Below are 12,154 nucleotides of genomic sequence, written 5' to 3'. Positions count from 1 at the left end.
CGGCAAATTTAGTGTCCAACTATTATATTCAAAGGAAGAGGAACTTCAGTGGCCAAGAACGGATCACTGTTTGCAGAGCAGAGACGATCCATATGTCTTCATAAGGCAAATTCTCTTCAGGGTAAAGCAGGTGTCTTCCAGACCTCCTTTCTCTCCCATAGCTCACTGAACTCCCAAGTGAGGGAGTATTGGGAAGAAGAACCCTAATATGTAGTCATTAGTACGTTCTTAAAAGTGTTGAGGCTGTTTCACTGAAGAGGAATTAAGAAGAGACTGATTGTATCACGTCTCAGGGGCTGTCATCAATACCAAATGCTTCCAAAGGAGGTGCAGTGGATGGGTAAATGCTAGCTGCCTGCTAGGGGAACACCGTGTAGCAGCCATTAATCCCTGCATGTCCCCAACAGAGCAACTTTCTTGGCAGGAGTCACCCTGGTCCAAATTGGCATTATTATTATTCCTCTGTGAAACTGATGGGTTGTTAGTGGGATGTCATCACTAACAGGCACTGGGGCAATGAGGCTGATGTAGGAGAATAAGAAAGACCACGTGTACCTTGGCCAACAGCCAGTATTTTCCTTTGTACAAAAAAATAAGAGTTTCACCTTGGTCATAACAGCAAAAGTAAGAACAACGTATGTGAGATCAAATTTACCCTAGAGGAAAGTGCACATTGATCCAGAGCTAAATCTTTGAGAGAAGCATGAGAGCACTTTGTGTTCTTCATGCAAAATGGCTTAAGGATTAGAAAACAGACATATTTTGGAAGAAGGAGATATCAAATCCAACAACTGATAATTTCAGAGACCTTTCGTTTACTGCTCTCAAAGGCACTAATGTTTCCCTTACAATATATAAATGCCATTTTACAGTGTGAGTGCTGTTTGGCTTTTTAAAAAAGCAGGTCAAAGAGTCGCACTTATGTCTTGCATTTGTTAAAGGATAATTAAAAAAAAAAAAAAGGTAAAATCAAACTCCCATACACAATGTGAACTGATGTCAAGGATTTTATTCAACTCAATTAACTGGTGAGGGATCCAGTAAGATGTTACAACCAGTTTGAGGGAGAATTGAGAGAACAGACCCGTACACTGATGATCAATAATGCTGAAATGAATTCGCTGAATATATAAAACTGATCAACAGCCAGAGGCAACCATCAACAGACAACCAACACTGGGCACATTTGCATTCATTACCATGACTTTGCTACCACTCCCAGTTGGAAATTGGCTCCATGACAATCAGTGACACATCAGCAGGCAGGGTGCACCCAGGGAATGAGTTCTTCCCATATTCCAATGCCTTTCTCAACATTCCCGCTACAAAAGGCCGAGTAAATCCAGTAAAAGGAGTTCACTGCCAAAGTGTAATGTCATCAGATAAATGATCCCAGAAAATAAGGCTCTCGGTCACACTAGGTATGTATTCTGAATTCAAATTATATTTGCATCAAAGGCTGTGTTAGAAATATGTCTGTTTTTAGAGAAGGGGGATGGTTTTTTGTGAGGTAGAAACCACATCCTCAAATGTGGACATGCACGTAGATGTAAGTAAGATACAGGCCACAGTTATCTTCATACTGAAAACAAACTGCCGATGGCACGGTTCAGAGTGGCCCTCTGAGTGGAGGTCCACAGAGAGGATTTGAGGGCATGGCCTCTGAGTGGAGGTCCACAGAGAGGATTTGAGGGCATGGCCTCTGAGTGGAGGTCCACAGAGACGTTTTGAGGGCATGGCCTCTGAGTGGAGGTCCACAGAGAGGTTTTGAGGGCATGGCCTCTGAGTGGAGGTCCACAGAGAGGTTTTGAGGGCATGGCCTCTGAGTGGAGGTCCACAGAGAGGTTTTGAGGGCCTGGCCTCTGAGTGGAGGTCCACAGAGAGGTTTCGAGGGCACAGAAAGATGGTCCATTTTGCTAATAAGGAGAATGATTTCTCAGGGCTCGTCCATGACGTGGTGTTTCCACTCAGATTGCAAATGAAATGCAGATATGATCTCACTCCTATCAGCTGCTATAGCACATTAAGACCAACACTTAAAAAAGTGAAGTTGTATAGGAAGTATATAAATATAATCTATCTGTACATACATATATATACACATATATGTGAGCATATAGATGTATGTACACATATTTAACTTTTTCTAGCCAGGGTTTAGAAAAACTGAAAAGGAAAAGAAATGAACACAAATAAAATTTAATTTTGTCTTGGGAAAGGAAGCATTTTACATATATATGTATAAGTATGTATAAATACACAGGCACATATACACACACATGCAGGAGCACTCACAAACAAGCACGTGTATGCATGTGTATCTGCCGCACATGACTATTACATGACTATTCAAATGCAGTAACATTGAATGATCATTCCCGTATGATTATGCAAATGAGCGTTTCCGTCTCTGTTCTGGGCTGTGACTGCTTTGCTGTCTCTCAGCTGGGACGTTGAGGTTTGTCAGCACTCATCCGGGGAGGCCGAGCCCACATGGGCTAGAAGGCCAACCTCACGGGCTGGAAGGACCGCTCAGGTGCCGTGGGTCACCCGTGGCGCCCAGGGAGGCATGGCGGGCCGCTCATTCGAAGGGCGGCAAACCGAACAACTCAGGCTGGAAGTCCTGCAGGGAATCCAGCACCAGGGTGGCTTTGGACGTCAGGTGTCGGTGCAAGTTCCTATCTGGAACCATGACCACCTGCATGCCGGCTGCAAGGGCCGCCTCCACGCCATTGGGAGCGTCTTCAAACACGAGGCACTGTAGGGTGAGGAAGAAAGACAAGGTTGAGACGGCCTTTTCCGTAAGCCGGCAGCTAGACTGGGTTTTCATGATTTTTATTATTGACCTGCTCAGCGGCGTTGCTACGGTGTACACGGACACAGAGATGAAGGGGAGGCTTTCCAGTTTGTGAACCGCGGTCAGGCCAGCACACCGGGTTTTACCCACAGGCCCGCGGGCTTCCCACAGCCGTGACTTCACAGGGGACCGCGTTCCGTCCCTCCTGCCAAGGCGCTAGCGACACGTGGTGTGGGTGGACGGCAAGACAGGATGCTGGGTTAATGTTTTCTTGGAATCATACAGATCTGTGCCATCAATAATTGAACATTCAGAGCACTAGAGTAAAGTGTGTGTGGGGGGGAAACACATGTTTTAAACATGAAGTCACTCCAGAGCTGAAATGTTTCAGGAACTGCAGTGTGCAAAGTGAGTGGTTAAGGTATCTGAGCAAAAGCCTGGCCTCTGTGTGTGCACAAGGCATGCAGCAAAAATCTCCAGCACCAAGACCAGCGGCCAGGAGCGGCATCTCCTCTGACGTACTGTGCAAACCCACCCTATTATCAGGACGACTGCCACCCCGTCAGACACCCACATTTAAAACAGGGTCTCTGTGCACTGTGTTTATCAGGCAGCTCCTAAACGTGCAATCCCGCGAACAACGCCCTGGGACTCTCAAAACGACAGATCCTAAGTCTATGAATGGGTAGATCAGCTAGTCATCCAACATCACTCTCTATGCAGGAAGACACGTACCTAGAAAGCTCCCTCATTCCTAAAACAGCTTCATTCTCTTCAGTGAAGATTCTACTCCGTAGGGGCCAGACATGTGTAAAGGGGGCTCCAGTCATGGCTGTGAGATGCTCCCCCACTGTTCCCACTGTTGCCCTCAACTGACCCCTAGCTGCCAGCAGGTGCCAAGGTCACACCTTTCCACCTTCCCAAACGCTTGTCCCCCTCCTCTTACCACGAGAACGCTGTCCCCGGTGGGTAGTGGCAGCTCACTCTGCTGGTGACCCGGCGAGGCTCAGGGACACTGCTCTGGGTGCAGTGTGACACTGCAAGTTCTGCATTCTCTGGGGCCTTGAGGTCCCTGGAAAATACCTACACATTCGCACTCAATCACACAAACACAAGTGCACAGACTCTTACACTCACACACAAAGGAACTGGCACTCAGGCACACCTGTGCACAAACTCACACACACTCAGGCACCCACACTCACAGACATGCACAAGCACTCAGACTCAGAAACCCGCACTCAGATACACATGTGCACACTCATTAACACTCATGTACATTCAAACACAGACACACCTACGGCCTTTCCTGGTGGAGTGTTCTGGAGCAGGTACACTGACTCTTTCCTTTTCCCTTCCCCCTCCTTCCCTCCGGCCTGGGGCTAAGAGATGTGAGCCGTCTCCCCTATGAGGCAGAAGTAAGGACCCAGTGAAGCCCTACGTATCATCATGACACCTCAGGGTCAGCACGAGGCTACCCTCACAGAGGAAGCTGAGGTGAGGGCTCAGGGAGGCCCTACCCATCATCAGGACACCTCAGGGTCAGCACAAGGCTACCCTCACAGAGGAAGCTGAGGTGAGGGCTCAGGGAGGCCCTACCCATCATCAGGACACCTCAGGGTCAGCACAAGGCTACCCTCACAGAGGAAGCTGGTTTGCCCCGGAAATGGGCCTTTGAGCACTAAACCAGGCAGATTTAGAGAAACAGTACATGCAGTCCTTTTGCCTTTGTTCTGAGAACTTACAAAGGCCCCTGGGTTCTTTTTCAAGCTCTTGGCTTCCACCCTGAGTCAATGGTTTCCATCTGAGTCGGATTGAGTCTGCTTAGTTTTGTTCTTTAGCTCTGCCTCAGAGACTTCTTCTTAGTGACATTTCCATCCCTGCCTCTTCACACTTAAGACCTAATTGCATTCTAAATGTCTTCGATTGTTTTATCTGGGACCATGGATGGGCACTTAAATGTCCAGTGGCATTGTGGTTTCGAATGACGCTGTATGTTCTCTGAGGATTTGGAAGTTTTGTGCAGTCCACCTGTGAAATGTCAGTCGGAACAGAGGAAGAGATTTTGCTGATCCCTTGGGGTAACTGTGCTTGGCGAAAGTCATAAAAGCTTTTGCTTTGCATTGTGCGGCTCCTTCCGAGGGACATTGGTGGGCGGGCAGGTGGGAGGGAGATGTGGTGCCTCAGAAACCAAAAAGAAGGCCCAGAACGCTGCAGAGAGCACCCACACCTGAGAGCTCCCTCCAAATGCCATCGTTTGCACTCCAGGACAAAGCAGGAGTGATTAAGAGTGATGAGGAAAAGCTTCGCGGGCATTTATGGCCACGGCACAGAGCACACCTGGCAATCCTCTTTCGCAAAGTGTGACCACCTACAGTGTGCACATCACATTGGTTTCTCTGTTTTCTATTCGTAACTTGTCCCCACTAATTTTAGAATCAATCACCCAGATACGGCACTGAGATCTGAACTGTGATGTGTCTGGCGCACATGAGAGTGCAGAACCTTGGAAGACACAAAGAACAGCAGAACGTCTGGGGAGCGTCCGTGCCCAGGCTGCTCTCCCTGCAGAGTAACTGGAGCAGCACACGCAGGACAGCAGATGCACAGCAAACATGCACACTGCCGAGAACCACGCCGGTGCTGAGTCTGCATGGCCAGCCTCCCCACCTGCTGCGTCCGGGACTGGATTCCTCCTGATGCCACAGCATCTGGAACGGTACACGTTCTCCGGAGTCTTCTGAGATCAGAACCGCAAAGCAGAACAACTCCTGTATTTCGAAGCACCTATAAAAACGTTGCAGAAGCTTTTTATGTCTTCCTTCTGGCCTGTGTCTTGATTCCTAAGATCTAATGTGCTTCTAAGGACCACGCATGGGGAAGAAGTGCCCAGTGCCTAAACACCTAGACATTTTATGAATAGTCATAGCATAGCTTATCTACCTACTGAAACCTAAAAATAAATCTTTGAAAGTTGCCCGAAACAACTCTGCCTATTAATCACAGCACTCAAAGGTCATAAAACCATTGAAAGATATAAGCTAGAATAACACAGTTCAGATCTTGCACACATAAAGGCAGGAAGAATGTGTTTTATTCAAATACCGAAATAACTCTGTGTGGTTTCTACCCGCCACACCGGCTCACAGAGAAAGAATTTCACTCTTTCAGCGTGTAACGTGAAAGGAACATTACACTGTGGAGACCTGGGCTCTGGTCAATTCTTCTAAGTACTTTGGTGCTCCCCGAGCTCTGACCTAGCCCTTCCCAGCCTGCACTGACTCATGACACTGGGCCATAAACTCCTTCATACCCACTTGTAAAATGGGAATTATTTAAGTGCACTTAGCTCTTTGCAGGAAGGAGGGTTGGGGCAGCAGAAACCTTTGTCTGTCCTTGACCCGGCGCCCCATCACTGCCCCACGAGATTCACATGTGGACCTGTGTGTGGACATGCGTGTGGTGCACGATAATTAATGTAGTGATTTTTTTTTTTTTTGTAGCACGGCACAGGGGGTGGGTACTCCAGAACACGCTTCCATGACTTTGAGGAAGCTGCTGGGCAGGAAGAAGATCCTCCTCCCACCTGTGTGCACAGGACGGGGACTGCCCCTGGCGGTAAGGAGGCAGGGCTGGAGTACCCGCACGTTCTCGGGGTGCCACGGCAAACAGTGAGCATCTGGTGAACCGCTGCTAGAGATGCTGGAGGTGTCCTGGCCCAGCACACAAAGCAACAAAGGGGCTACAGGGTGTGCGAGCTGGAGGATGCCGGGTGACCCAGCCCTGGCCTTGTCACAGGGAAGGGTTCTGAGCCACAGGAAGTTCGGAAATAAGCTGAAGATCACACGGGCACGCAGGCGACGGAATTTAGGACCAGAGCCCAGGTCTCCACAATGTAATGTTCTTTTCACATTACACGCTGAAGGCGAAAATAAATCTGAATTCCATCTCCAGAAGAGGAGATGAGCTTAATTAAAGCGTAGCCTGAAGGGTTTAATTTAGAAAGAATGACATTTGCAAGTATCCGGGAGGTGAAGTATTTCGGGGGCTTACTGCCCAGAGGTGCTGAAACCACTTCTCTGAAGCTGTGTAAGCAGAGCTGCGCCAGGTCAGGCGGTGTCCGTGTGTGTCTCCTCGCAGCCGGGTCATCAGCTGCACCCGGGCCATCGCAAGGTCCTTGCACTTGAATCTTTTAAAGGTGACCATCCTATAAGTAAGACGTTCCATGTTGTGACGAACCAGCCCGCCATAAGAGAGTCTTCGTGTTACAGTGGTGGGGATGCACAGAAATGGGTGGGATTCAGCAAATACTTAAGCAAAAGGCAGTGTGATGGTGGAGGCGCGGGACAGGAAGGCAAAGGTCATTCCAAACTTTCTGGCACGGCGGGCGCTGGGGCCACTGTGTTGGTGGAAGGCAGCTTGGTTTTGTGAGATGCTGGGTGCGAGGCCAGCACTGAGTGGCCAGGTGTCCAGCCGTGACTGCGAAGACAGACGGGGGAGAGCGGGCAGGGCCCTGGCAGCTGTGGGCTTCTCTGCGGTGAGCTCAAGATGCAGGAGGGACAGTGAGCAGAGGGGGCAGCAGCAGGACCAGGTGACGGGCTGGTCCGGAAGGAGGGACGGCCACCCAGCGCGTCCTGTTGTCGCTCCCTCTGCTCTGACTCCAGGGTGATGCTTTCTGCTCAGCCCCACACTGTGCCGACACTGTGCCTGGTCATAAGGGAGTCAGTGTCCCCACTGTGCCCTCTTCTCCTGTGTCCTCACCAGCTCAGGTCAGCAGAGCTAGGACAGGGCGGCGGTGGCCCCAGACGGACGGGACCAATGGGACGAGGGCCAGTCGTCATCTCTGCCCCTGTGCTCCCTTGGGACAGAAGTGCACAGACAGACTCAGGATTTCGCGTGGTGACTAACCCTGCCTTTCCAGCAGTTACAAGGGTCCCTTTTAAGATACATGCTGTTCCGGAACGAGCATACTTTTCAAATGTGACTACATAGTCTTGAGGGAACAGGCCTTCTCCCTTTGTTGGTGAAGCAAAATTTGATAGGAAGTCACTTCAGGTTCACTCCCCAAACACTCAGAAGACGATCTGGGATTGTCCGTGTGCACAGGTTAAGTACTCCCCTGGGCGCGCCCGTCATGATCCACCGGGTATGATCTGACTCTAATCCCTGAAACCGGTGCTCAACTAAACCACTATTTTTAATTTAAAACTGTGCCTGTATGATTTTTTGCAGATTTTATTCTATGCATTCATTTTGTAATACCGAGTTCACTTCTTACACTGTGAGACATCAAAACTTGAAGGGGGCCTTAAACTTTATTTTTGATGGGTTTTCAGTCAGCAGGGCTCATCGCTAAGGTTGGTTTTATTTATCTCCATATTCTTTGTCAGACAGTGAATTAGTATAAATAAGTATCACAGTAGTGTGAGGATGAATATGGACACACTTCATTAAGCGTGTAAATAATAAACCTTTAAGTAATATAAAAATGACAGAAGTTTGCATGTATTGTTATTAATTGGTATTTTTGTTTATATTATTTGTCTGTCCATCCATGCATCCATCTATGCATCCAACCATGCATTCATGCCTGTCTATCTATCATCCATCTATTCATCATCTATCCATCCATCCTTCTATCCATCCCTCCATCCATCTCTTCATCCATCAGCTATCTATACATCCACTCCTCCCTCCCTCCATCATCTATCCATCATCTATCTATTCATCTCTCCATGCATCAGCCATCTAACTATCCATCCCATTCCTCCCTCCCTTCCTCCCTCCATCCATTATTACCTATCCCTCCCTCCCTCCATCCATCACCCATCTATCCACCCATCCAATCTATCTGTCATCTATCTATTCATCCCTCCCTCCATCCATTCATCAGCCATCTATCTATCCACTCATCCAATCCATCCGTCATCTATCTATTCATCCCTCCCTCCCTCCATCCATCACCCATCTATCTATCCACCCATCCAATCTATCCGTCATCTATCTATTCATCCCTCCCTCCATCCACCACCCATCTGTCTATCCACTCATCCAATCTATCCATCATCTATTCATCTGTCCCTCCACCATTCATCAGCCATCTATCCATCCATCTGTCATCTATCCATCCCTTCCTCCCTCCCTCCATCCATCCATCCATGTGCTAACTATCATCTGTTGACTTACCTACCTACCTATGCACCCATCCCCCTACCTGTAGGTGTAGATCCTAGCTGTGCTGTGGTCCCCTATGAAACAGAGTCTGACTTTGACACACCTGACAAGTACTTTGGTACTGCAAAGCAGAGCTACTGTCTTCTTGAATTAATTTTGGTCTGGAAATCAAAGAACAAAACCAATACTGACATAAACATATTCATAACCAAATCCTCTAGAGTTCCAAGCTACATACGTGAATGAACGGCACCACTAAATGGATTCCTTTTCCTTTTGAGAAAATCCTTTGAAGGAATGTAGGATTTAACAACTTGGTGGTCTTGGGCATGTGCAGAAGAAATTCTGTCTCATTTTACTCATGAAAACTACATCGTGGGGCTCTCAGAGTCCGTTTTAAAGTGTATGCGTGCAAATTAGCTGCTGAGCAAAGGACTTCGACGTAGCGCAGAAACCTTCGCCTAATGCTCTCTTAATAACATAAATTCTGTGCCCACCAAATATGTCAGGAGCCATTGAAAAGCCCAACAAAGCTCTCAAAGGCACTGGGGATTTTAAAGATTCATAAAACAAGTCTTAGTAGTTTCTAGACAGTCAACAGAATCCTTTTTTCCCTTTTCCTACTTTATATATTCAAGTAAATGTGCAAAATCGCACCTGTTTTCGTCAGTGTTTTGCACAATATTCATGACACACAGGTATGAGCCGGGGCCCCTGTTGGTTTTGCATGTTAGGAGCTAAACTATGGCATCAGCCCCCTGAAGATTATCCATCAACATAATTAATACGCCTACATATGCGACGCATGGGCTGACCTGGGTTCCTCCCAAATTCACGTGGAACACTAACTCCCACGATGTGACTGTTTGGAGACAGGGTCTTTAGGGGGATTTTACGGTTAAATGGGCTGGGAGGGGGGGCAATCAGACAGGCTTGGAGTCCTCACAGAAGAGGAAGAACGAGATTGCTCTGCTCCCCACTCCCACACTCAGAGGAAAAGCCATGTGAGGGCAGAAACCAACCCCGCCAGCACCCTGACGTTGGACTTCCCACCTGCTCCAGAACCACAAGAGGATAAACGTCCGTTGTTCAAGCCACCCGGTCAGTGGTATCTTGCTTTGGCGGCCCCAGGGGACTCTCATGACATGCAGAGCAGTAAGGTGTAACTAACTGTCAGGACTTTCTCGGCGGAAGAACCGCCTTTAGACATCTCAGATCCAAGGGAATAAACGCTTCCCCCACGGCCCAGTTCCACACGTCCCTAGAACAGCAACAGCACAGCCAAGCAGAGGTTGGAGCGAGCGACTGCAGAGGCTTCAGCACGCGGACTTGTCACGGGCCACGAGAGTGCCCTTTGCTACCCTGTGCACGTGATTCTTCCGCGCTGTCTTGAAAGGCCCTGGGCAGCAGAGGTTGGCAAGGACTCTGGGAAGCGATACACACACAGGGAGGGCCGACATAAGTCACTGGGCCTGGGGGGATTCACCTCTTATGTCCGAGCCAGCTGACACAGGAAGCGTGTCTTCAGGTGTGTGGGTCCTGACCCTGTTACTGCTGACCCAGCACCCTACTTACTGACGAGGAGAGCTCGGTGAACACATCTGCACTGTGGTGTCCACAGAGACGCCCTAGATTCTCCTTCCCTCAAACATCTAAGGCACCCGCTCAGGGGATGGGAGCTGGTTTTCACACCACGCCCTGGCAAACTCAGCATTTCCAGAGAGAAGGTCCGCTGATTCTCAGAAGAGGCTTGCAACCATCTCGTCTGGTCTGTCGAGGCTTATATATATTAACATTTAATGCTAAACTGTCCACTTGCATGTCATCATGTGTGGGGTTTCCAGAACGTTCTCCGATGCACCAGTCCAGGGCTGCATGTTAAACGATGGACTGTAGGTCTGTGATGGACAACAAGCACAACAGTGAACCTGCAAAGTCCTGCTTATGCATAAATCTGTTGGGTCAACTTTGCTTAACAAGCTTCCCACATGAAGAAGCTTGTTTTCAGAGGAAGGCACTGAACGTCTCCAAAAGCAGTGCTCTGAGGAACAGTATTTGGGGGGAAGTTTTCCACAACATACACCTGACCGTGGCAGAAGTCACGTGGACACAAATAAAATTCACCGGCCTTGTTTCCTTAGATGTCCTCAATCTTCCCTTACAAAATCACTTTAAGGGACTCACAATAAATGAAAATAGATGACACCAAGTTTCACTCTAAATGTCTATAGGGCTTCAGCACTGGGGTTCTGTTTGTATCTCATGAGAAAGTGAGTGAAAAGGTGAGGAGCTCTGGGACCCCTGCCCTTCCCTCCCACGCCTGCTCAGGTGTGGGCTCTGCTGAGTGTCCAGGACAAAATGCGCCAAGGGGACACATGGTCAGGTCACTGGGGAGGGTGTCCTGTCCACCATCCCTTTCCTTTAGAGGGAGAGTACAAACATCATCTCAGTCTTGGGATGCAGAGGGGCATCTCTCCTTCCCATCTATAACCTGCGATTCAGATAGAGTCCCTGTCAGACTAGCTGGGACAAGGTGTGAGAGAGCAGGACAAGGATGTCCTGGAGCCTGGCAGGAGGGTGGTGGGAAGGGGGCACTGCTGGGCAGAGCCTGGGGATACTGTGGAGAGGGTGTCCGAGCCCTGAAGGAGGGTGGGGAACAGTGGGGAAAGGGTCCTAGGTCCAAACAGGCTGAGAGCTTCTCTCAGGAGTATAAAGGACAAGCCCCGAGTTTCCAAGGCTCTTTTTGGGGTTTGCAAATGGCATGTGGGGAGTATCTGTTGCTAAGATTCTAAGCGGAACCCAAATCCTGTCCAGAGTTATATGCGTGGTCACAGAACCTCACTCTGGGTCGTCTTCTGCTTCCGGGAGACTGGCCAGCAGACACTGCACAATACATCAGCTTTTCGGCTCTACCCAGGGAAGACCCAGAAGGAGAATCCTTTGACCTCCCACGGGTTTATCTTACAGAGTTCAATCTTTTTAGCTTCCAGCGCAGTTTCTCCCTTTAGTAACACAGAGGCAGTAAGGAGCTCAGACCCACATGCAGCCACATGTCATCTCTACCGAGTGAATGGTCGCTAGCGCTAGACCCAGGTCTCTGAGTGTGGCACCAGCCTTCTCCTGACCAGGAGCACCTCAGGACCCGGGGGCAAGTAGCAGCGGGTCAGCAACAGGATCCTGGAG

At 49.0% G+C, this 12,154-nt stretch overlaps 1 long non-coding RNA gene across 3 annotated transcripts; it reads right to left on the bottom strand.

Annotated features, from left to right (window-relative positions):
- Positions 1-994: 994 nt before the first annotated feature.
- On the bottom strand, positions 995-8,919 carry LOC145717910 (uncharacterized). Of its 3 annotated transcripts, XR_014141430.1 has the most exons (3): positions 4,412-5,460; positions 3,533-4,253; positions 995-2,758 (listed from the first exon to the last, which is right to left on the bottom strand). It is a non-coding gene; the product is annotated as an uncharacterized LOC145717910 (long non-coding RNA). The 3 variants fall into 3 exon arrangements; XR_014141429.1 differs by lacking the exons at positions 3,533-4,253; positions 4,412-5,460 and adding an exon at positions 5,468-8,919; XR_014141428.1 differs by having other exon boundaries at positions 3,533-5,460.
- Positions 8,920-12,154: the final 3,235 nt, after the last annotated feature.

Source organism: Leptonychotes weddellii, chromosome X (assembly GCF_054177405.1).
Source record: "Leptonychotes weddellii isolate Sample4059 chromosome X, ASM5417740v2, whole genome shotgun sequence".
In the NCBI taxonomy this organism is placed as follows: Eukaryota; Metazoa; Chordata; class Mammalia; order Carnivora; family Phocidae; genus Leptonychotes; species Leptonychotes weddellii.
Note: the sequence above shows the minus strand (reverse complement) of the source record. Positions and strands in the feature narration are given on the sequence as shown.